The following is a 23,289-nucleotide window of genomic DNA, read 5'->3' as shown; positions in this document are numbered from 1 at the left end:
GCAGAGCAGTTCAGAACACTTTTGCTATATAAAGTTTCAGGCAAAAGATAAGTGCATTAGGAAATATCCTCAGGAACTCTGTGCTTGGCAATTTGGGCGTTAGAGGAAGAGATGGGAGAACTCTTTTATTTTCCTAGCCTTGCTGTCTGAAAAGTAATTGGGGCAGAAAAAGAAAAATCTCTCTGAATCGATATCATGTTGCTATGACTATGCCTGGCACAGTCATCTCTCTATCACTCCATCTTCTGGAGATCAAGACAATTTCCTTTTTAGCAAAGTAGTAAAAATATTTTCTTTATTTGTAGTATTAAATATTGCCATCTTTCACATTTTGGAAGCTTAAAAAATGGATTATCATTCTCCAGAGACCTGTCTAACACCAGATGTAAGGTTAAACAGCCTCTGGCTTAGGCCAGTACATGTTGAAGAGTATGTACTATGAGTTTGTATGCTCCAGACATGCAGATGGGCTACTTGATGCTCTGTAATGATCAGCAGATTTGTCATGTATAGGAAAGCTTCCCAGTTGTGCACCAGATTTTCAGCAAATTAGGCAGAAGGCTACAACTTCAAAATGTTCTAAGGAGTCAGAATTAACAGACTAGTTTACCATGCCAACTAGCTTCACTGTTTGGTGTAGGGTGGCTTCAGTAGGTGGCTATGAAGAGAACATATTTTGGATGTATAATATAGCTTGAGTTCTGATGTGGTAGTAAACAAAGATTAAAAAAATATCAACTCATATCAGTCTGGTGCAGTGGAAAATGCCTAAATATGCAAAGTAAGTCATTATTTTGTTAAAATTAAGCATATGTGTCTCTGCCTACATAGTGAGCAGACACAGGGGAAAAAGCTATAGTTTCCTTAAGCAGAAAGGAAGAGATGGCATATGGCTTTTCTGCTGCCACAGCTGCAAAAATACAGGAAAAAAAAGAACAAAAAAAAAAAAAAAAAAAAAAAAAACAGTAAAAGAAGGTCAAAGAAGTCCCTGGAATCAAGATGAAAAACATTTGGGATTCTGGTAGCAAAACAGATAATAGCATTTGAGAAATGCAAAACTGCCTGGAATAATAGCAATTTACTAGCACTGCTGTTGAGTAAACACAACAGATTCTTCTGCCTGTCACATTTATACCATTAGCACAAGAGAATCATTCATACCACAGCACTGAAGAAAACAAGCAGAGATCTGTACCTAATTTGTAGCAGAACCCTGAGACAGCAGCCTCAAGAAGATGAGGACAAAGGACCTTGAGAGTACCCTCCACAAGCTGTACCTATAATACAAGAGAAAAGGATGTGTGTGTGATCAGAAAATCAATGAAACAGCATGTGGATCTGCAAGAAACAAACCAAGGAACCACCAACCAGAAGCAGAAGAGCTAGAGCATGCGTGTGCTGGGTGGGTTCACAGCATGCTCAGGGTTGTCTTGTCCCACTCTGGACAATGAAACAGGTGCATCTTTGTAATCCCCTGAATGTGCTATCCCTGCTCCGCAGGATTGCAATAGTAGTCGGAGTCACAACTATGATCTGAGGAACAATACAAAAGTCCAATGCCTCATTCCATTCAGTGGCAAGTGAGGACTATCCCTGCTCAGTAACGACCAAAACAGTGGTAGAGTCATGACAATAACCCTGAGGAACAATATAAACCAATTTGTTGTGTTTTTTTTTAACAACTATTGACAAATGTTAAGAAAGGCACTTAGGCAGAGCAATTATTTTCTTATCAACTACTGTAGAAAAAACTAGGTGATGGGTATCAAGAAAGAAAAACAAATAGAAGAAGATTGAGAGAAAAGAGATGGGGGGGGGGAGGGGGGGGAGAGAGAGATTTCGCCACACTTGAATCCAGCAGTGTTGTCCTGAGTTGGAGTCCTGAGCCAGTTGAACAAAGGTCAAAGCATGCTCTCACCCTTATATGTCTTAGTTGATCTGGGACCATCTTCAGGGTGGCAACTGTCTCATGTCTGCGTGGTAGAGTGCTCAAGAGAGTTCAGAGGGGCAACAGTGTAATAACTGGGAATCAAAAATGAGCCTCTGTGTCTGGGAATCAAAACTGGACAAGAAAGTTCTGGGGGGCAACAGTAGACCAAAGTGTGACCTGTCAGATGGTGCATGTTCAAACAGGTATTTTCCAGCCATATGGGAGTGTAGAGAAAAGCACCTCCCTGCTTCATCTTCCAGAACACATGAAGATGGTTCTCATTGTAGTGGGTGCAAGGATGCTGAAATCCACTTCAAATCCCAAGTCCTTAACTGAACAAAACTCAATCATTTTGCATTACTGTGGAGGCAAGTTGGTATTTCAAAATGTCAGACAACTGCTGCAGTCCTTCTCTTTATTAAGACCTTTCACTTTGTGAATTATCAATTCAACTCCAGCCTTGAGGTCAGTCAGAATAACTACTCATCTGACAGATGTCCATTCCTAACACAGGAAAGCCTGTGTGCACAGCCCTGCTGTGACTGACATGAGCCAATTCCTTCTGTCAGAAGACCTTGTAAGCAGTCAGAGGACAAACCATTCACCTCGGGTAAGCTTTCCACCAATTCATGAAGCAGGCTGAAAAGTCTGAGCAGATTAAATAAGATTTTACTCACAAAACTGGCAAGCTGACATTTTTGATAACCACTTGAATTCATCTGGAAAATATATATAAGACATCAGTGACACAACTGATGTCAGTACTGCTGGGCTGTGTTTCCTCATGGACTAGGTAGTCACTAGTGAACAGTAGATACTTTCTATCCTGTCTGGGATTAATTGTTGTAGCTACAGTTACCTTGGCATAGAAAGGCTGTCTAATGGAAATGGCTTCAAAGTGCAGAGGGAAGCTGGACTTTGAGGTGCAAACAGTGTCAGTGACTCTCCACCTTTCAAAAAATGTCCTTTTAGAATAGTGTTAATGATTTTTACCTGGATTACATGGAGTTTAATTTTATTTTAAAAGTCTGTTTCTAATAATTTTACTGCCACCTGGATATGCATAGTAAAAGACAGTAAAAGACAATAAACTAACCATTTAACTCTAAACAAAATCTAAGAGTTACAATGAAAATTCAATTGCAGGAAAAAGTCCTTTGACAGTAAATGAAATTTTATAGCACATGTAAACAACAGTTCAAGTGACTCAGTTTAGGCGTGACAAAAGCTGTTTTCAATGCAGAGTAATTGTTCAAATTGCCCCCTTAAAAACAAAAACAAACCCCAAAAAGCAGTTAAAATGAGCCAATTTCTGTAGCATTGACAAGAATTGTTTTCAGCTGCAAGCATTCTCTTAAAGCTGTTTAAAATTAAGTAGATGGTTGCCAAATTGATGCAATTACTTAGACATCATAAAAACTATGAGTTTTAAAACTATAAATGCATCTGCTAACAGTATTAAATTGAGGCAATTAGCCAACAGGAGTTTTAACCTTCATCTAGCCACCAGGAATCTATTTGGACATGAGAAGTACTTTCATATATGCCTTATTGTACTTTATATTGGTAGTTAAGGAAGGGAATTACCTGCAGATAAATCACCCATATGAGCTTCCAGAGGTGTACCTATCTGCAGCCAGCATTAAACCATGTGTTGCAGATGCTGTGTTAACATTAATTGGTGCTGCATGAACCGTACTAATATTATTCACCATTACGTTTCACGTATGTACATTTTGTTATTTAGCCAATAAGTCTTATACTGGAAAGCATTTGGAAGCAAACCAATTCTAATTAATGGAGAACAATTATATGAAACAAAGCCTGTGACATTCCTCTGGTTGACTCCATCTCTGGAGGAAATGTTGGTGCCACACAGACTGGGCCCCTGTCTGGCTCGGAGTTACACTGCCGATTTGGGAGGTGCTGTGTGTGTGTGTGACAGCTCTTAAAATGCTCCCAGAAAGTCCTATCTTAGTATTAACTAAGGCCAGTCAGGATGGTGGACTGTTGCTGGTTTTACAACACTCAGTTCAGTCCTTCATAGGTTGTTGTTCTGTGTGCCATCAGGCTAGTCACATATGCCCAGAAACATCAAGATACATGAGTGCCACGGACACTAATATAAGGTACTTTAATTCTCAATACTGGTTTAAGACTGTGAACCACAAAACATTTAGGTTAACTCTCAAAAATGCAGATTGCAGTTGCTGAGATTTCCAAGTCCTTATGGTCCTGCTGAAGCAGGTGCTCACCCCAAACTGCTGGGGAGAGCATCAGATCCATCTCTTCCTGTTCTTACCTGCAGGAGGAGTAGTTAAGATTAGACTGAAAAGTTTTCATATTGAGCAGAGTTGCATGGACTTCTCTCCTGCATCCATTTAATATTTTCATGAAAGTCTTGGATGCAAGAATCGAGTTTGCTATTAAATCTGCAGGCTGTGAAGGGCAACAGGCACTTTGGAGGAGAGTTCTAGAATTCAAAATGATATCAACAAGGTGAAAAAAGGTTGTTAAAAAGTAGGAGGCTGTGCAACAGGGGAGAAGTGGAAATATTAGATATATAGGAAATATTGTGTCCATGCGGCTCAAGATGAACATGTAAAAGGTAGATCAAATTTCAGAGGAAATTATCAGAAAAATAAGGAAAATAAAACTTGTGGGCACAGAATGAAGGAGATAGATTTGTTTAAGAAGGAGACGGGACTAACTGTAGTCTGGAAATATTAACAGGTTTTGCAAAGGGGAAACAAACACTGAAAACAGGGCAAGGACTGGGAACCTGAAACTGGAGAGAAAAAACTTTAGGATAGATACTGAACAAAATCTTAGGCAGGGAAGTTAAGAACTCAGTAGACTCTATAAGGAGGCCATGAAATCACTGTTGAGGATTTTAAAGAACAGATTAAACTTATCTTTCTGAGGAATGAGGTACTGTGGACCCTGCTATTGGGCATGACAGGGGGAAAATTAAGTGACCAAGTTAATTTCCACACAAGAACATCCTTAGCAAAAACTTCAAGCAAGAACTCCTACAACTTTCAGATGGTACTGACCAATTGTTAGGCTGTTTGGACTCTGCTCCTATTGGCCACCTTCTTCCATTTTCAAAAGAAACTTAACTTTGCTAACAACCTAATTACTTTTTTGCTGCATTTATACTATTGACTTATTGATGTCTGATTCAGCGTAAGATAGATACAATTCTACAGGAAAAATACATTTGGAGTTCATAGATTTTCACGTTACTATAATATGTTCTCATCAATGGACAGCATGCAAGGTAACCTGTTTTTTCTTAGCCTCTGCTTTTTAATATATTTTCCCCTGTTCCACAGTTAAATGCATTTTTTTGTGAAGGTTTATTCTGGCTTCCTGTCTCCAGAGCCTGTTTCTGCATTCCTTGAGCAAGCATGTGGAGCTGCCAGGATTTCACAACATAGTGTTTTGCCTATTTCTTATCTTTTCAAAAGAAACAGTTTACTGCCTTCCTGCCTTCATTGCTTTGTCATCTGTGTGTTCATTTTGCTGCTGTAGTTTCTCAGTCTGGAGAGATTCTATGATTATATGAGACACTGGTATGTTAAGCTGATTTGTAATTCACAAATGAGTTTATCATGTCTTGACAGTACAATTTATTATCAGTGTCAATGTAAACAATCAGCTTTTACCAAAATTTTTTTCCAGGAATGGTGCAGCCCACACTGGGCAGAGTGCTTTAGCTGAGACATTAGGGTTGCTGATTAGTTGATGTACCTTTCATTTTTAAAAAAGTACCACATTATTTACTGTATTGTGGTTTACTCTTTTTTTTATTTTTTATTTCTTTTTATTTCTCAAAAGATTCTAGGCACTGAAGATTTAAACAGGGGGAGTACTGACTTTTTTACTAAAGTAGGAAATCAGAATCAAAACTGCTGCTGTTCAATAGATCACAGAAGGACCCAGAAGTTAATGTCTCCATGACTTTGTGCTGCCTGAGCTCCTAAGCATCTTTGTTACTTCATTTTGTTCTATTTCAAGCCTTGAGAACTTACTGTACTACAGGTAATAAATGAAAATGGATCATGATAATTGCATGATCCAGATGAAATGTATATAATAACAGAATAACCATGGATATAAAACAAGCCCTTTCTCGAGGTCTTAGCTTACTCCTACTGTGCAAGAAAACTTTATTAATGAGAGTTTTGAAAGAAGAAGAATGGTATTCTACCACTGATGTTTTCATTCATAGTATTCATTGTTCTGAAAAAGTGCAAAAGGTAGGTGAACTCACTGAGCAGAGTAACACTCCCTGATAATGTCAAGAATCATGCTTTCTCTAAGAAGCAGCTGAGGCTGCAGTTTTCCAATAATAGCCTGGTGCTGCCCTAAATTTGTAGCTTTTTGTGGTCCATCATGCATACATGTCACTGTGGCTAGAGTCTATTGTATGCAAGTATCTGTGAATCCCTCAAAACATTTCAATGTTGTTTTTTTTTTTGCTAGTGATTAGAAACTTGGACTTGTGCCTGTCATTCATTATTCAACATGAAAAAAAAGTTTGGTCACAGGCAGAAAAGAAGAGCAATAATGATAGGCTTGGGTAGCATAATGTATAATTAAAATGAGTAATTTCAGTAAAAAAAATCAAAATATGGTCCCATAGTAATGCTTGCACATAAGCCATAGATGCTAAGAAGAGATGGCATTGCAAACGTTTAGCAAACGGAAAATAAAAGCTGAAATAAACTCAGCATTCTTTAATGAATAAGATGTTTAACCATTTGGTTCTCCATCAACCCCAGCTTTGAAGGATTTGTATTATTGAAACCATTACAGGCTTTAGGAACAGATTCAACAATTAGGAAGAAAAGATTTCTTTTTCCAACACCTATATGAGTCTACATAATGAATATTAACTTACTCATTGATTGCCCAACAGTTGTACTTCTGACAGTTTTTGCAGAGAGGGTTAAACTTGTCATTTGCAACTCTTTGGTATTGCAGCAACATTTAGTACAACATAAAAGTGCAAGAAAGAGGTAATAAGAAGGAAATAAGAGGAAAGAGGAAATAAGTGGAAAGAAGGAATAAGACTATTCAATCACTGATTCCACTAACTTTGAACTTTTAGGAAAAATATCACTTAGAACTGAAATTTTCGTCAACAGATTTAAATGAAGTCACTACTTTCCAGTATTGAAGGATCATATATGCATTTCACATTTTTGCATGAAAATTCCATATTAGAATTCAAAACGCAAGTAGCCTTGGATGCTCTATTGCTTGAAGTCATAAAACTGTCACTGAGAGGATGTCTTTGTGTACTGACCTACTTTTATACTCTGTTACCCAGAAACATCCCTTACTTTTAGCATACTAATGTCTTAAGAAAAACACAGATGTAGACATGATCTGAACAAGTCTGATAAAACCAGACTGACATCTAGCTTCTCTGAACTTCTCTTGAATGCAATAAAAAAAAATTCATCTTTTCTGAGATGCATCAAACATATTTAGGATTTTTGATGATCCCAATTATGTGCATCATTTCACAACTTCAAAATACTTTGCATAAAGCTCAGGCAATTGCAGTGAAGTCCAAAACTTTATGGTTGACTGGAAAAGAAGATCTGCAATGAATCCGAATAGTAATTATATTAACAGAGCAATGCTCTCTGCACCTCAGTTTGGATGAACAGAAAATCTCTATTATAAGGTTTCAAAATCATGACAAGCAGAGTATTGTGGAAAAAATCTTTGCTATCTTTGCTCCTATTCAAACTGGGTTTTAGATTGCTAGAGAAACAATAGTTCATCCCCAGTTTATCCCCCTCCCCTCATACCTACCTCCCCTTATACATACCAGAAATTAGTTGTATCCAGGAAAAAAAAAATCTTGTGCATTGAATTTATCATTTATTAATTGAAGTTTATGAGTTCTGTCATGATTTAACTTCCAAGCTAGACTGACCACTTAAACAAACTCATTAGTGCAGCACAAGAGAGTGTAGTCTCTCAAGTAGAGAGTATTCTCTCTGAGTAGTCTCTTATCTGGCCAGGCCAGCCATTGTCATTGCTTTAATTGAGTCATTTAACTGATGTATATTTGATTTTTTTAGCCCTGGGTTGGATTTGCTGATATTCATACTATGCTGCCATCATGCCAACTTCAAAATGAAAGTGCTGGCTGGAGCAGAGTATCATACAGCTGGAAGTTCAAATTGTAACATGAGGGGCTTCCTTGTTCTGGTTGCTGCTTTTGGGTTCCTGGGTTTTGGGTGTTGTGTTTTTCCCTGCTGGGATGCAGCTCAAGGAGAAGGCATGTAGGGATTTAGCTTGCTGGCTTTCTGCTTGATGCTGCTTTCTGCTGTGCTTTTTCTGCAAATAAGCTAAGATAATTGTGCCTTATGTTATCTGATTTATATTAAATTCTTAACTTATATCTCAACACAGAGTTTTTATGTGTTACTTTCCCCTCACTTCTGTGTTGGGGAGAAACCTGTTCACAGCACTTTAACTTGTTACAAGTGGAGAGAAATATTAAGCTCCTGAAGGTCATTTTGTCTAACTCTAGTAAGGAAGAGAGGACACAGCTGAAAACTCTTTCATTCTATTGTCCACAAAAAGCCTAGGATGATTAGCAAATCTAGGACATGTAATGCTAGAGGACTTCAGTTAGGACAGATGACTCCCACTCAAAGTTTTTTGCTTTTTTCTTTTAACTGCTAAATTTCTTAAAATCAGAGATTTCAGCTCTGCAGAAGAATTACCAATGGAAGTTTTTTTGTCAGATTATTAATTGGTATGCACAGTGTGTCACTAAGTTTTGCCTTTGGTTGCCTTGATGAGTGTTTTATTCGAAGTGATGCCTTTCTGAAGACAATTACTCAAAGGAGTAAAAGGCCACACAATTTGCATAAGGAGAGAGAACTATTAAATGATAGCAGCGATTTTAGGCAGCATGCATAAAAGTGGCCAAGAAGGGAACATCTCCAAACTATTTGCTAATTCAATCCTAGTAGCTTCAGTTTTTCTGAATTTTTTTTCAAGAAATTATCTGTCCAAGGAATGTTGTCTTCAGAAGATCCAGATCTGGTTGGTTTTTGCTTCAGCTTTTCACAAGGTAAATAATCTAAATTTAGGACCTGATCTTGTATGTTTTATTGACAGATTTGAACTGGGAACCAAATAAGTGCTATGTGTACGGAGAGTACACTCTAACAAGCAAGCCCCCTGCCCCACACACAGATGGGAGGGAAAGTAACACACACACAAAAAAAACCCTGGGTTGGGATAAGGTCATGTGCTATACAATTACCTTAGTGAAAGCAGAAGCACCAGCCGAAGAAAGAGATAAAATGGTTCTCCCCCCACAAGCATGCAGCAGTCAGCCCAGCAGAAAAGACCAACACCCCAAAACTGGAAACCAGAAGCAGCAACTGGACCATGAAGCCTCTCATGTTACAATCTGAACTTCAGGTCCATGAGTCTTTGCTCCAGTCTGCACTTTCATTTTGAAGTTGGCATGATGGCAGCATGTTATTTAATGCACATCACCAGATTCAACTGAACCCATGACATTCTCCACCCCTTATTCTATACCATCTATGTCATGCCTAGCAGCAATTAACATCAAACAACATATAGCATAGATCCTTCACTGTCCATTCTCACTCAAAATGAGATCACCTTGTACACAGAAGACTTCCCACTGCAGATGTTCTGTAGCTTCACCCTGTTCTAGTATAGTCTGGATCAGTCCCATGATCAGTCCAAATGGTGGGGTTGTGTTTCCACCCCTGGGGAAGTCTATTCCAGTGACTCCTTCTACCCCTCCAAGTGAAAGCAAACTGTGCTCTGGTGCATTCTGGTGCTCTGCTTCCAACACACCCAGCTGTTGGGATGCTGCTGTCACGCCAGTAATACAAATGGGTTCCACCTGTCATGGTTTGATGAATCAGAGTACACTGTGTGCCTGTATCTCTCTGTTCAACTTTCCAAGCCATTGGATCCATACAGTCCAATATACCAATTGTCCTTCTCCTCCATGTGGTTGGAGGCAGGGCCCCTCTAATTTTGACTGGAATCACTGTCATCTTCTGAAGACGCTTTGGAGGTCCCTTCAGGAGTATCAGAAGCAATATCAGTCCTTCTGCTCTTTTTGGGCAATTTTCCACTGGAAACTGGGGCAGTGTTCTTTTGGGGTGAATTTCCTTGTAATTCACAAACTCATGCAGCTAGGACTGAAGTGGGTTTTCCATCCCACTTCCTCATGTCCTCCCAATGGTCACATAAGTAAAACCACAAGGTAGGCCATGGTGTGTACCTCCCAGGTTCTCTCTCTTTCACAGGGAACTGCCTCTGGAAGAGGACATCTTCTTTTTGAGCTGATGGATCTCCTGAGACAGCTCTTTCACAGGTGAAACACAGGCCTCCTGTACAGAGGAAGAGAGATTTCCCCTTCATTGCCAGAGCCTGCTAGTCGTTTCACCCACCATTTGTCCTTACCAATCTTCAACTAACAAAGACCAAGTGACCACCTCTGGCTCTTTCTCTGGTTCCCGTGATGACCTTTATTCATTCTTATCCTTTGCCAGACAGACTGCTTTCCTTATATATTTCTTCTTCTGTAAGGGACAACTGATACTGGCACAGGCTGTTTCTCTTGTGCAGCTGCCATGCCTGCTATTGGAGTCTGAATAGCCCCAGTGCCTACCAGTCTGCCTGTAAGACCAGAGACCCTTGCCCCTGTGCACTCTGGACAGTGATGAGAAGGGTTTGATAGGCATAGGCCCCAACACATTGCAGTGATTTCTGTCTCTCAGGAACTTCTGGGCTGATAGCATAGCATTTCCAAATATTTCACCAGCTTCTCAGGATTTTGCACTTGCTGAGGGGTAAAATTCCAAAACACCAGAGGAGAACACCATTCCTAGATGCTTGCCCATACTCTACAACATACCTTGCCACTCAGAATTATCTAGCCCCAGGGTAGATCTCCAAGTGGTATTCTTGGGAAAGATTTGTATCACTCTAAGCAAGATCAGGCACATGTTTAGGAGACAGGACAACAGCAGCAGGCTGGTGTTGGTGTGCCAACAGTATTTCAAACCATTAAAAGGTGAAAAAGTCACCACACACAAATACCAGCTTGACTGAATAACCAGTGGAATAATAAAATCATAATACACCAGCCCCACAATGGATACCATAGGGACTTTCATTTTGAGGCTGGCATGATGGCAGCATGATATTGAATACACATCAATAGATTCAACTGAACCCATGACAGTATATAAATTCCCAAAGCTGTAAAGCCACAACAAGTGCATCCCTGGACGGAGAATTGCAGGAATATAGCCTTATTAAATAAATGAAGCCCAGAAGCCTTTTCTGTGATTGTGTTAATCAGCTGTTGTGTCCAGGTTCCTGAATAAATCCTAACACAGCCCTGTGAATAATGAAGCAAGATTTCTTGTGCTTTTTGGTCTTTGGATGTTTACAGCTATATGAGGTAGGTTGAGCAAGGGTTAAGTAATCAGAATAATAGTAGTTTTGTGTTGATTTGTATTCATTGGTTTGTCTACAGGGAATAGGGAATCCAAAAAAGAATTGAAAAGATTAGTAATAAAGAAGCCAGAGAATACTGGAAACTTCATATTGACCTTAACAATGGTGAATTTCAGGAGCCTTCAAATGTTGCTTAAAATGTATCCATGGTCACTTTTTGAAAGGCTTAGCTAAAACATTTTTTTTTAATATGAGCACACAAAAGTATAGAACAAGCTGCATAAGGATAGTGCTTAGAGTAGATAAGGTAATATCTTTATCGTTTTAATTAATTGAAATATGTTTCCCAAGTAGAGATGGCTTCACAGCATGACCAGCCAACCTGTTCATTCACTGATTCAGGCACAAAGGGGTTTATTTTTCTTCTTTGACAGAGTTTTGGTGTTCTTTTTGAATTAATTTTGCTAATCCAGCAGAAGGTTCTAATGTTTTCAGATGGACACCCTTTTAGCTCAAGTGCACTATTTACAATATTCAAATTTCTTTAAATTTCATTCTTTGGTTAGCAAGAATTTTTTTGCTTCATGTTGGTAGGTTAGCATGACTGTTTTACAGTATTTCAGATTTTAAGCCAGCATATGCCATAACATACTCAGTGTCCTCTTTGACCAGGACTAGAATCAGAGACTTGCAGACTGTGCCCTCTAAATTTGGCTTGCCAAGGTTATTATGCTGAAGGACATTACTTGTCAATATGTCCTTTCTTGATCTTCAGACATATATATATTCAGTTTTAGGAATACTCCAAATATCAGCAGTGCTGTGTTAGGTGAGGATTGAAAATAAGGTCCAATATTAAGGCACAGCTATAGTGCACAAATGGCTGACAGAATGTAAGGAATAAGCTACAATTCTGGATCAAAATTTTGCCTTGGTTTTGTATTTCTTCTCTTGACTTGCAATACCTCTGCCAAACGATAGAATCTGACTGAGGTTTTTTTTCTGTGATACTTATGGCACGATTTATTTTTATGTTATATCACTGCAGAAGTGTAACTCAAAGTGTGGCAATGCAAGGCAAGCTAATTGCTCCAGGCGGCTGGAGTTGAGCTGCTCTCGTTTAACACTAGAGGGAAGTGTATGTAAAGACACCAAGGACTGTGCAACCTGCACTCTGGTAATGTGCTAGATGAACAGCATTTCCCTTTACACCGATGAGGATTTGGGAGCACTAATGATGGGAGACAAAGCAGTGTCACGCATTAGGAAGTGGTGTAGGATGGAGGCAACCCACATCCTGTGACAAGGCTTCTGGGTGGTTTCCCACCAGGCACTTTACCTCTTTTTTATTTGTTTAGACTGCCCGTTATTTCAGGGCAGTAGTTTTAACCAGTTTTATAGTTGACAGGCTAGCATGCACTTCTGGAAGCAAAATTCTGCAACTGCCTTGAGCATAAGAAACAATTTTTAATTCTTGGAAAAGAAAGAAAAGAAGCATTTATGACTTATCAGATGCAGTTCCTATAGCTGTCAGCCAATGGCAAGATGGCCTATTTCATGCACAGATACTGTGCGCAGCCCAACAGCCTTTCCAGCAGCATGGAGAACTTCAGTGATTTAGCAGCTTCACTTTGGTATAGAGACACTTAAGAAACCTTTGAAGCAGAGGGGAAAAGACAGACAACTAAGAGTGAGCATGTTTGCTCTGCGGTATTTATGATGGATTAGATATATCCTCCTCATTAACAATAAGAAGTGGTATTTAATCTCCTTTGTGGGGAGAGCTTTAACCCAGAAGTGCTATTCTTCACTTCTGTTGGCAGATCATGAGGTAGAAATCTGCATACAAATAAAGGATCCCTTGGTGATTTTATGCTGACCCATGTGAGTCCTGATCCAATGCCCACTTCAGCTATAGGAGGTCCCATGACTCCGCTGAGCTTTAAATATGTGCAGTGATACACATAATCATACTGCTCAAGTTTCAGATAAAGCTGAAGAATGAAAGGAAATCAGAAGAGGCTTAGGAAGAGGAATTATATTCAGAGGATACAGATGAACTGAGAATTATTTTTCAGCTCTAGTCATCTGTATGATCATTTGTCTCATATCAATATCTCAGCAAAGCAATCATTCTTTCTAGAAATTTCACATGGAAGTACCATGAAAGTCAATAGGAAGGTATAGCATATGGGGTACCTGATTAAACACTGGCACTTCAGAAGAGATTCTTAAAGTTTGTAACTGGTGATAAAATAAATTACTTGAATGGTATATGTTGTAAAAAGCTAAAGAACCTTCCTTATGAGCTAAATAAGCAAATAGGAGTACATAACATGAGGAAAGTAGTCATTAGTCATAGCTAAAGTGTTATAAGATTATATTACAAGATTATGACTTGACACATACTGAAAATATTAAAATTAATGACAGGGTTATACTAACATAACACCAACTAGCATCTGTAGTCACCAGTCCTTTGAACACATTTACATCCTTACATCTGCACTGCTTTTGGTAACTGTTCATTCCCCCAAACAGACTCCACTGCACCTATGCCTCACCAGCATTTCTGATCCTTCTGTAATTATTTTTCAATCGTATTTTATTAAAGCTATAGTCCTAGTCAATAATACTTATCTATTTCAAATGCAGAATTGAATACTTGATTTTACTTGAATGGAAACCAAAATAGTAAAAAATATGGTAAAAGTATAGTAATCTACTAGCTCATGTTGGATGAAATTGCTTATTCAGTCAACAGCTTCACCCCCTCTCTCCCCCCCCCCCCAATGTTTTTTTCCCAAGCACTTCTTACATAGGTAGCAGAGACAAAGCTGGATTATTATTACTGAGGGAATATTAATATTTTTCTCAGCTACTGGTAAACTCAGCTACTCTTTGGGGCATTTGTTTCCAATGAGTAAACTGAAATTCAACTCTTTACCTTCAGGAACTTGTATCTTCTAGAATCCAATAGCTACAAACTGCTTGGTAACTATCTCTTCTGCTCAGTATTATTCAGTGAGGAGAAGTCACTCAGATTTATTAAGAACACTTACTGTATGGTATTAATAAAATAAAATTATACAATTATTCAGGTTGGAAAAGACCTTTAAGATCATCAAGTCCAGCCATTAATCTAGCACTGCCAAATACACTACTAAAACAAGTCCTAAGTGCACAGCTACACATTTTTGGAATGCTTCCTGGGATGATGATTCCAACACTTTCTTGGGTAGCCTGTTCCAATACTTAACCACTCTTTCAGCGAAGAAGTTTTTCCTAATGTCCAACCTAAACCTTGCCTGGCACAACTTGAAGACATTTCCTCTCATCCTGTCATTTGCTCCTGAAAGAAGAGACCTACCCCGACCTTGCTACAATATCCTTTCAGGTAGTTGTAGAGAGAGATAAGGTCTCCCATCAGCTTCCTTTTTCTCTGGATTAGACAACCCAAGTTTACTAAACTGCTGCTTACAGGACTTGTTCTCTAGACCACTTACCAGCTTTGCTGTCCTTCTCTGGATGTGCTCCAGCACCTTCCTGTCCTTCTTGTAGTGAGTGGCCCCAAAACTGAAGACAGGATTTGAGCTGTTGTCTTACTGGTGCCAAGTACAGGAACAAAATCACCTTTCTAGTTCTGGTGGCCACACTGATAGAGGTCAGGATGCTCTTTGCTTTCTTGGTTACCTGAGCACTTTGCTGGCTCAGGTTCATGGCTGTAAAAGAGCACTCCCACATTCTTTTCTGTTGATAAGCTTTCCAGGCACTCTTCCCCAAGCCTGTAGAATTTCATGAGGTTGTGCAGGAGTTGGCACTTGACATTGCTGAATCTCATGCAATTGGCCTTGGGCCATTGACCCAGCCTGTCTAGATCTTTCTGTAGAGCCTTCCTGCCCTCAAGCAGATCAACACTTCTACCCAGATTTTTGTCATCTGCAAATTTACTGAGGGTGCTCTCAGTCCTCTTGTCCAGGTCATCGATAAAGATATTAAACAGAATGGTATGGTTAAAAAAAAATGTATGTATCTATTAAGACATTTGCTGATTGAAAGATAACAGAAAAAAGCATGATGTTAGAGAATAATTCTCTTCATGAGTCAACAACATAATCACTGGATTTGGGGTGTAGTAATAAACCTATAATAGCAGCAACAGAAAAAACTTTTAGGAAGATCCTTCAACATCATATTAAAGAAGCAAGAAAGGGTGATGGCACTATGCTGGATTTGGTTTGCCAGAGTAGGAATGACTGGGATTTTGACTGTATGAGGAAAAGCAGACCTCAAAGCCTTCTCACGTCACCTAAAGGGCACATTGTTTTAATAACATCCAAGAGCTGAATGTTCATAGGACTGGGGAATGTGGGAAAGTCTGGATGAGCATTCAGACTTTGAAGCTCTTGATATATCCCTGTCACTTGAATTTCTGTGTCAGTTAAGCCACAACTGGTGTGCATTCATGTGTACCTTCTCTGTATTCAGGCTGGCATATTAACATATTCTATACAATTTCAATTCAATGTTTATATAATATATGTATTAGATGTATATATACTGTAATTATAATGTATTGTTTTCCACCCTTCCCTGCCCCCACCAAGTAAATATCCTCTGAGGAGAAAGCAAAGGGGTAGTGGGATGAAGCTGCAATATTGGACCATTTTAGGCCTATAGATAATGTGTCAGAAATCATTCAGGCACAAGTGACTCTATTGACTTTTTTTAACCCTACTGCATAAGACTACCTGTTGCAGCCTCATCTTCTTGCATAACAGCAGAGCCAAGGTCAGTAATTCAAGGGCAACTGGAGTTTAAAATTCTCTACTGTCCTTTCCTGATAAATAAAAGCAGCACAAAAGCTTTTAGTATAATAAATACATTTTAGTTCTCTTTAAGACTATTTAGCCTTTTTTTCTTCTTCTTCTTACAAAGACAGTTTTTTTCTAGTTTTCATCTGCCTGCAAGTCTCCCTTAACACTGTAGTGGTGAATAGTTGTGGTAGATACCAGGATTATTATTTTTGTGAACAGGAAAACGGAGTGGGTGGTAATTTCAGCTACTTAAATGAGAGAGAAAACTGCACACCCTTCTAATGGAAACATTCTCACTGCATTCCATTGTAATGGAAACAGTTTTCACTGCATACCCTTGTAATTGAAACAGTTTTCACTTCCATATTGTGAGCACTAAATGCTTGCATATATACAAAGGTTTATTAGTTTAACTGTTCATGAATTGCATTTCTTCCAGCCAGAATAATCTGACTGACTAGTGCCGGGGACTCAGATTTCAGTGCACGGCTCTTGATACAGCCCTGTTTAACTTCTGAGATAAATCCCAGGAAACACACATTTTGGTGTCAGAGTGAACGCCTGTAGATAATCCCTTCAAGCAAGCAAATAAACTATAAGAATTGTATAACAGTCTGTCAGATGTGTGGAGTTTTGATGAGTTGGTGCTGCAGCTAATTCAGATGTAGAGCATAACCTTAACGCTTGTTAACTTCAGGTTTGTCAAGAAAAAAGCCCCTTAGAGACAAAGCAAAAAAATGGATTATGTGAAGTGCATAGCACTGAAAGAAGTTTATTTTTATCATAATGTCTGTCCTCTATGCATGTTCTATTTTTCCCTTAGTCCCTTATAAATACTGTAGTGATTGGTAGTAATATTGAATTCTGCTGCTGAGTGTTTCTATCTACCTATAGGTTGAATTAGATGAATTCCTAGCCTGCTAATTGTGGATGCAAGTAGACAAAATTATTTCATCATCCACATTTTAAGCTGTGCTGTAGCATGCTTTATCAGAATTACTTTAGGGCACAACAGCTGATGAATTTTAAAAGGGAGGACAGACTAGCAAATTGGTGAGTTTCATGCTTTAAATATTGAAATAACTTGAAATAATGAAAAACAATAAATTAAAAAAGTAAATCCTTAAGATAGCATTTTACCATTCTCCTATTTGGAATGCAATAACCCACTATGATTCCTTGATGTCCAAGCTCTGATATATCATTGCAATATAAATGTCACAATCAACCAAAATTTGTATTAGGAAAAATTCCTTCTGTCAAGCTCTTTTATATTCGGGTACTTTTCTGAAAGCAGACCTAAACTCTGCTTTTGTTTTTCAGAAACCTAATTTGTGTTGTATCTGTAGACCAAATCTGCAAATCACTTACACTTGATCAAAATTCTTTTTTTCTCTATCATTTTCCCCATTTACCAAAGGAGAATTAGAGTAATTAGATAAAAAAATCTGAGAAATTAGATTTAACGCCCTAAAACCACTCTTCAGCTTTGTGTTTAGCCTTGAGTGTATTTTGGTTGATGATGGTACATCTGCTTAGACTAGAATGAAACCTTCAGGTTTATCTTCTGCAGAAAAGTGGTCTTGGAAGGGCAGTATAGGTTGTGTTTATGATCAGGAGACTGAGCTGAGTTCTGTGGTATGCAAGTGGCTAACCTAAGCCGCCTTTCTCTCTCAGGTGAATGGTGCTGAAGAACAAACTAGACAAGATGGCTTGTGGGTGAAGAAAATGGAAGGTGGAGAGTGTAAGAATGGATAAGATCAATGCAGAAGGTTGGAACAAAAGGGTAAAAGCCTTGGAGATAACATAGACTCAAGAGTAAGTTGTTGGTCTTACTGGTTTCAAGACTGCATGCAAAAGGAGTCCTGATGAGTAGCAATGAGAGTGAAGCCAAAAATATTAATCGTAGTGACAGTTTCAATCAGTTTATGTTCCTGCACTTTCTCACAGGCTGATTTGGGGTTTTTTTAGCTGTCTTTTCCCCTCTCTCTTGCTCTCAAATAAGCTCAGTTGGAAGAGTTTAAAATGAAGAGTCAGTGAGATGAAACTGGAAGATCTGTGAAGTTCCAGCCAGTAAAAGTACAAATGAAAAACTATATGCAGGCACAGTATATATAACACCCTCAAAGAAATTGCCCATTAATACAGACAGATCAGCACCTGCAGAATAGTATTCTGCACATTTATCTCAATTCTTTATAATTTTTTCTGTTCCGCTGCTCACAAGAAATGAACCTCAGTAACTGCAAGTTTTGCTGTGAAAGGGGTTTTAAGTAGTCATTTCTTGAAAAGAGAAAACACTACTGACAAGGAATGAATATTAGTGGTTGTGGTTTATGCCAGGACTGACTTCTGTAATACTTCAAAGCTCCACAAAACTTTTAATAGGTCTTTACAGTGTCCTTCTAGTCAAGTATGCTCTACAGTAAGATGAAGCTAAGATGATTATATGTCACTGAGACTCCTAAGTGACCTTTAATCTATTTTTATCTTTCTACAGATTTTGTTTATAAAGAACTGACTTAGGTGCATGACATAAAATTGCCAATAGAGATTTCCCAGCATAGAAAAATTAAACAGCCTTGAGCTCATTCTATTATTTATTCACTCATTACTGTAGAAGTAATCTACTGGATAAAAAGAATAAGTTATAGTTTTTGCAATTGTTTAAATTGTTATTCTGCATAAAATAAAATGTTTTGTGCAGCATATTGTTAATTTAAATGAAGCCATGCAGGTACTAATGAAATATTTTCATGAACATATAGAAATACAAAAATGGCCAGATCATAAAGCCTGAAAAACAACGAGTTCCAAGCCCTAATACTGATTAGAAATAGGCTTAATACATTTCAATGTCACATGGAATTCAGCTCAAATAGTGTTAGTTATTTAAAGGTCGAGGCAAATCACCTAGATCCTCTTTATAATCATAGCCAAGAGAAAGTGTCCAAATGAGAAACATTTCTTTTTAACTGCTATTCTCCTTCTCTCATTAACTACAGGGGGAACAGTGAAACTCACTCAGATTAAACAAAGTGTTTGGTAGGTCCAGATGCTACATGATTTTAAGAAAAATAAATTTGTCAAATGCCTACCAGAAATCTGCTTAGACAAAAGATTTGAATTTGTTATTTCATGACAGTGAGATAATACTTCAAAGGGATCCTGGTTTAGCCAAGGATTACAAAAGTTTGGAATTTAAGCAAGATTGGGCACGCTGAATTCAATTAGGTAGCTGTGAAAGTGGTTGCAAAATAGGGGTGTGAGAGAGTAGGTGGCAGCAAGGATATGATGTAGGGAATGAGTTTGGTTGACTTGAATGACTTGAAGTAGTACTGAAAGAAAAATATGAACTTCTTTTTTGGTATTAGACTAGTTAATTTAAAAAAAATCAGCTATGCAACAAGCCACAAGGAAAAACTTAAACCAGACAATTTTCATTTACCCAAACAAGAAAATGAAGGAAATGGGCACCAAGTAGATCTTGCACAGTAATAGCTGCAGGGAACAGAGATTGATTACCATCTCAGCAATTAAAATCACATAAAAAGCTTTCAGTCACCACAATTGAAATTATTCAGACTTCAGCAAACGGACATTAAAGGCTGGATAAAGTTTTCAGGTGACACTTGAATACAGTGCTAAAAATTGTTTCCCCTTAAAATGGAAGCAATTAAAGATCCCTAAGTAGTTATGTTTTCTTCACCAGCTGAATAACATAATGCATTAAAATTAATTTAGTTCAAAGAAATTTTCTATTTTGATTTATTTTGTCTTTGCCAAACCAGAAAACAAAACAAACCCAAAACAAACAAAACACCCCAAACAAACAACAACAAAAAAACACTGAAAAATAGTCCTGTGTTTACTGAAGCATTACATTGAACATGAACAGAATATCAGACACTTTAGGACAAGCGATGAAATGAAAATCTAGAATTAATGACAGTTTAGCCATTGATCTTCTTTTATCCAATCTCTAAGGGTTAGCAAAAGCCTCAGGAAGGCCAAAGGCTTGTATTTATTTCTGTGCTTTACTTGAACAGATTTGAACCAATACATCTCATAAAGCTTCCCTAAATACATACCATGCTGGTATAAATGCTATTATCCTGCAGTGAGGTGTCCTTCCTCTGTCATGTTGGTCATATGCTGTTTCATACTCGTATTAAAAGACTCACTGGAGCGGGACCTGAAATGAAAATGTCCTACATCCTGTGAGAGTGCCCAGCAGATCAAGCTAAGTAGTGAAATAATTCACTCCTTCACATGATGGGTCAATGAATTTTAAATAGTTTATGCTGCGCACAGCAGTTCTAACAGGCCAATAGTGCTTTATTGGTGTGTGGCAGATGTGGGTTCAGATCCCTTCAGGCAGAAAGGCTTGATCCCTAGTCTCTCATGTGGTGGATAAGTGCCTAAACTACTGGATAAAAAGAAATGGTAATAACACCATTCCCTCAAATACATTTCTTTGTCTACAAATACATGGAGAAAATCAAACAAGTCAATGAAGAATTTCTAGATGAAAGAAGCCATTTTTTTCAGTTAAAAAATTAGGCATAAAATTTAAAATCAGTCATGAACCGCTAAGTTGCATATGAGATTTTTTCTGTGTCAAAAAATGTTCAGTTTCAGGGGTACATAGAATCATAGAATGGTTTGATTGGAAAGGACCACTGAAGGTCATCTAGTCCAAGCCCTCCTGCAGTAAGCAGGGACATCCTCAACTAGATCAGGTGGCACAGAGCCCTGCTGAGCCTTACCTCGAATATCTCCAGGGATGGGGCCTCAACCACCTCCCTGGACAACCTGTTCCAGTGCTCCACTACCCTCCTCTTGCTCAATGATTTGTATCATTCCATATGAGTCTTCCTTTCTTCTCTATTAAAGATCATAGAATCATAGAATGGTTTTGGTTGGAACGGATCATGAAAACCATCTAGTTCTAACCCCTAATCCTCAATGGTTGCTGCTCCAGTGTTGTGCAATAGCAGTACGCTGCATCAGCAATTATTTTATGCATGATTCCAGACCAGGAATGAAAATATTGAATGATGTAGAACAATAATTGTCCCTTGCAGAACACCTGAGACATATAATTCTCTGATAAAAAACACCATGAGCTTCCTACTTCAGCTTCTTTTAAGATTCCTGTGCCTGAATGCTATTTGAAAACTTGATGGTGCCCTACCTCTTTCTCTTTCTCTTTCTTCTCTTTTCTTTCTTTCTTCTCTTTTCTTTCTTTCTTTCTTTCTTTCTTTCTTTCTTTCTTTCTTTCTTTCTTTCTTTCTTTCTTTCTTTCTTTCTTTCTTTCTTTCTTTCTTTCTTCTTTCTTTCTTTCTTTCTTTCTTTCTTTCTTTCTTTCTTTCTTTCTTTCTTTCTTTCTTTCTTTCTTTCTTTCTTTCTTTCTTTCTTTCTTTCTTTCTTTCTTTCTTTCTTCTTTCTTTCTTTCTTTCTTTCTTTCTTTCTTTCTTTCTTTCTTTCTTTCTTTCTTTCTTTCTTTCTTTCTTTCTTTCTTTCTTTCTTTCTTTCTTTCTTTCTTTCTTTCTTTCTTTCTTTCTTTCTTTCTTTCTCAGTATGCCTGGAGGTGTTCAGTGTAGCTGTAAAATTTCAGAGACTCATGAGATCTGTGAGAATGTATCCAAGCTGACAGCAGAGACAGCGTTGCCCTCTGGGACTTCCTGGTTTTGTTACACAGGTTACTATACAAATTATAGGTAAACAAGAGAGACCTCTACTTTAAATTAGATTTTGGTAGCGCAAGTGGGAACTCTAACCATGTTCAGATGTTCTGATATGTGATGAGATGTGAGCTATCTGGCTACTTTAGGAGTTTTACTGTTTGATGAAAAAGCAGAGAATCCAGCTCCCAAGACTGGAATTGCCCTGGAAGAGGAAAAAGATCATTTCCAATGACTTTCCATACCATATTTACTGAGTGACAATGATGGAACAAGCAAGGTTTGTGTTTGGTGTCTGTCCAAAGTACAGTATACATGTTCCATATACTTTCACTTTGGTTATTAAGAAAAGGGGTGCTTTTTGATACTTTTAATAAGGTCTAGTTTCTAATAGTCGAAGAAAAAAACATTAATCAAGAAAGTTTCTTCCACAGGCAGGTTCACTTATAACGTGTTTCTCCAAATTGTAGAATATGATAGTTTTCATTGTTTAAGAAACAAGCATAGATGTGAGTAACTGAAGAGGAAATTACATTTATGGTGATTTTGAACACCTCTTGACATGTACATCCTTATTGATTAGATCCACAGAGATATATATCCGTGCTTCACAATTTTCAGTCTCAGAACTCTCAGGTACATTACCGTTTCCTTTTCATATCTGGATTACACCCTGTTTCTATTACTCTGTGCAGCTACTTGATCCACAGGACAGCAGCAAGGAACACTATCACCCTCCTCTCACCATCCCCCATACTGGCTGCTTGCAGATGTCAGCCATCTGTCTGTCCCACTGGCATAGCAAACACTGAAGCTGCAGCCCAAACATCCCTGAGGCAGGCAGGAAAGCAGCCCTTACCAACAAGTTGCAAGCATGAAGTAAATTTATGGAGGGCTTCAGTCCTCAAACTTTATCCCAAAAGAAATATAGTTTAGAAAATCTATTTGATACAAAAATACAACCTGAATGTTTCAGGTTGCTGTCTCAAATGAAACATGTGGAGATACGGCACAGTATGGGAATCATACACCAGTGCAGTAGAAGCTTAAAGTTTGCATACAACAAAACCAAGGAAAGCAACTGTTCTTGAGGCAAGGAAAGATCTTCCTTTGATGCAATCCTCAATGGTATTAATCAAAAGAGAAAAGAGCCCACTCATGGGTTGCTGTGAGAAGTGACATGCTTGTCCTGCCTCCAGGGCTGCTGGAACAAGGAATGGGTCCTCTCTGTATCTCAGATCTCTACAAAGGTCAGGGAACACCAGAGAGAAAGTGATGCTGACTTTAACCAGGAAGACCTTTCCAAAAATCAGTCACACGAGAGATTTTATTTTTAACCTCTGTGTGCATTTGCCCT

Source organism: Indicator indicator, chromosome 3 (assembly GCF_027791375.1).
Source record: "Indicator indicator isolate 239-I01 chromosome 3, UM_Iind_1.1, whole genome shotgun sequence".
NCBI lineage: Eukaryota > Metazoa > Chordata > Aves > Piciformes > Indicatoridae > Indicator > Indicator indicator.
This window is presented reverse-complemented; position numbering follows the sequence as displayed.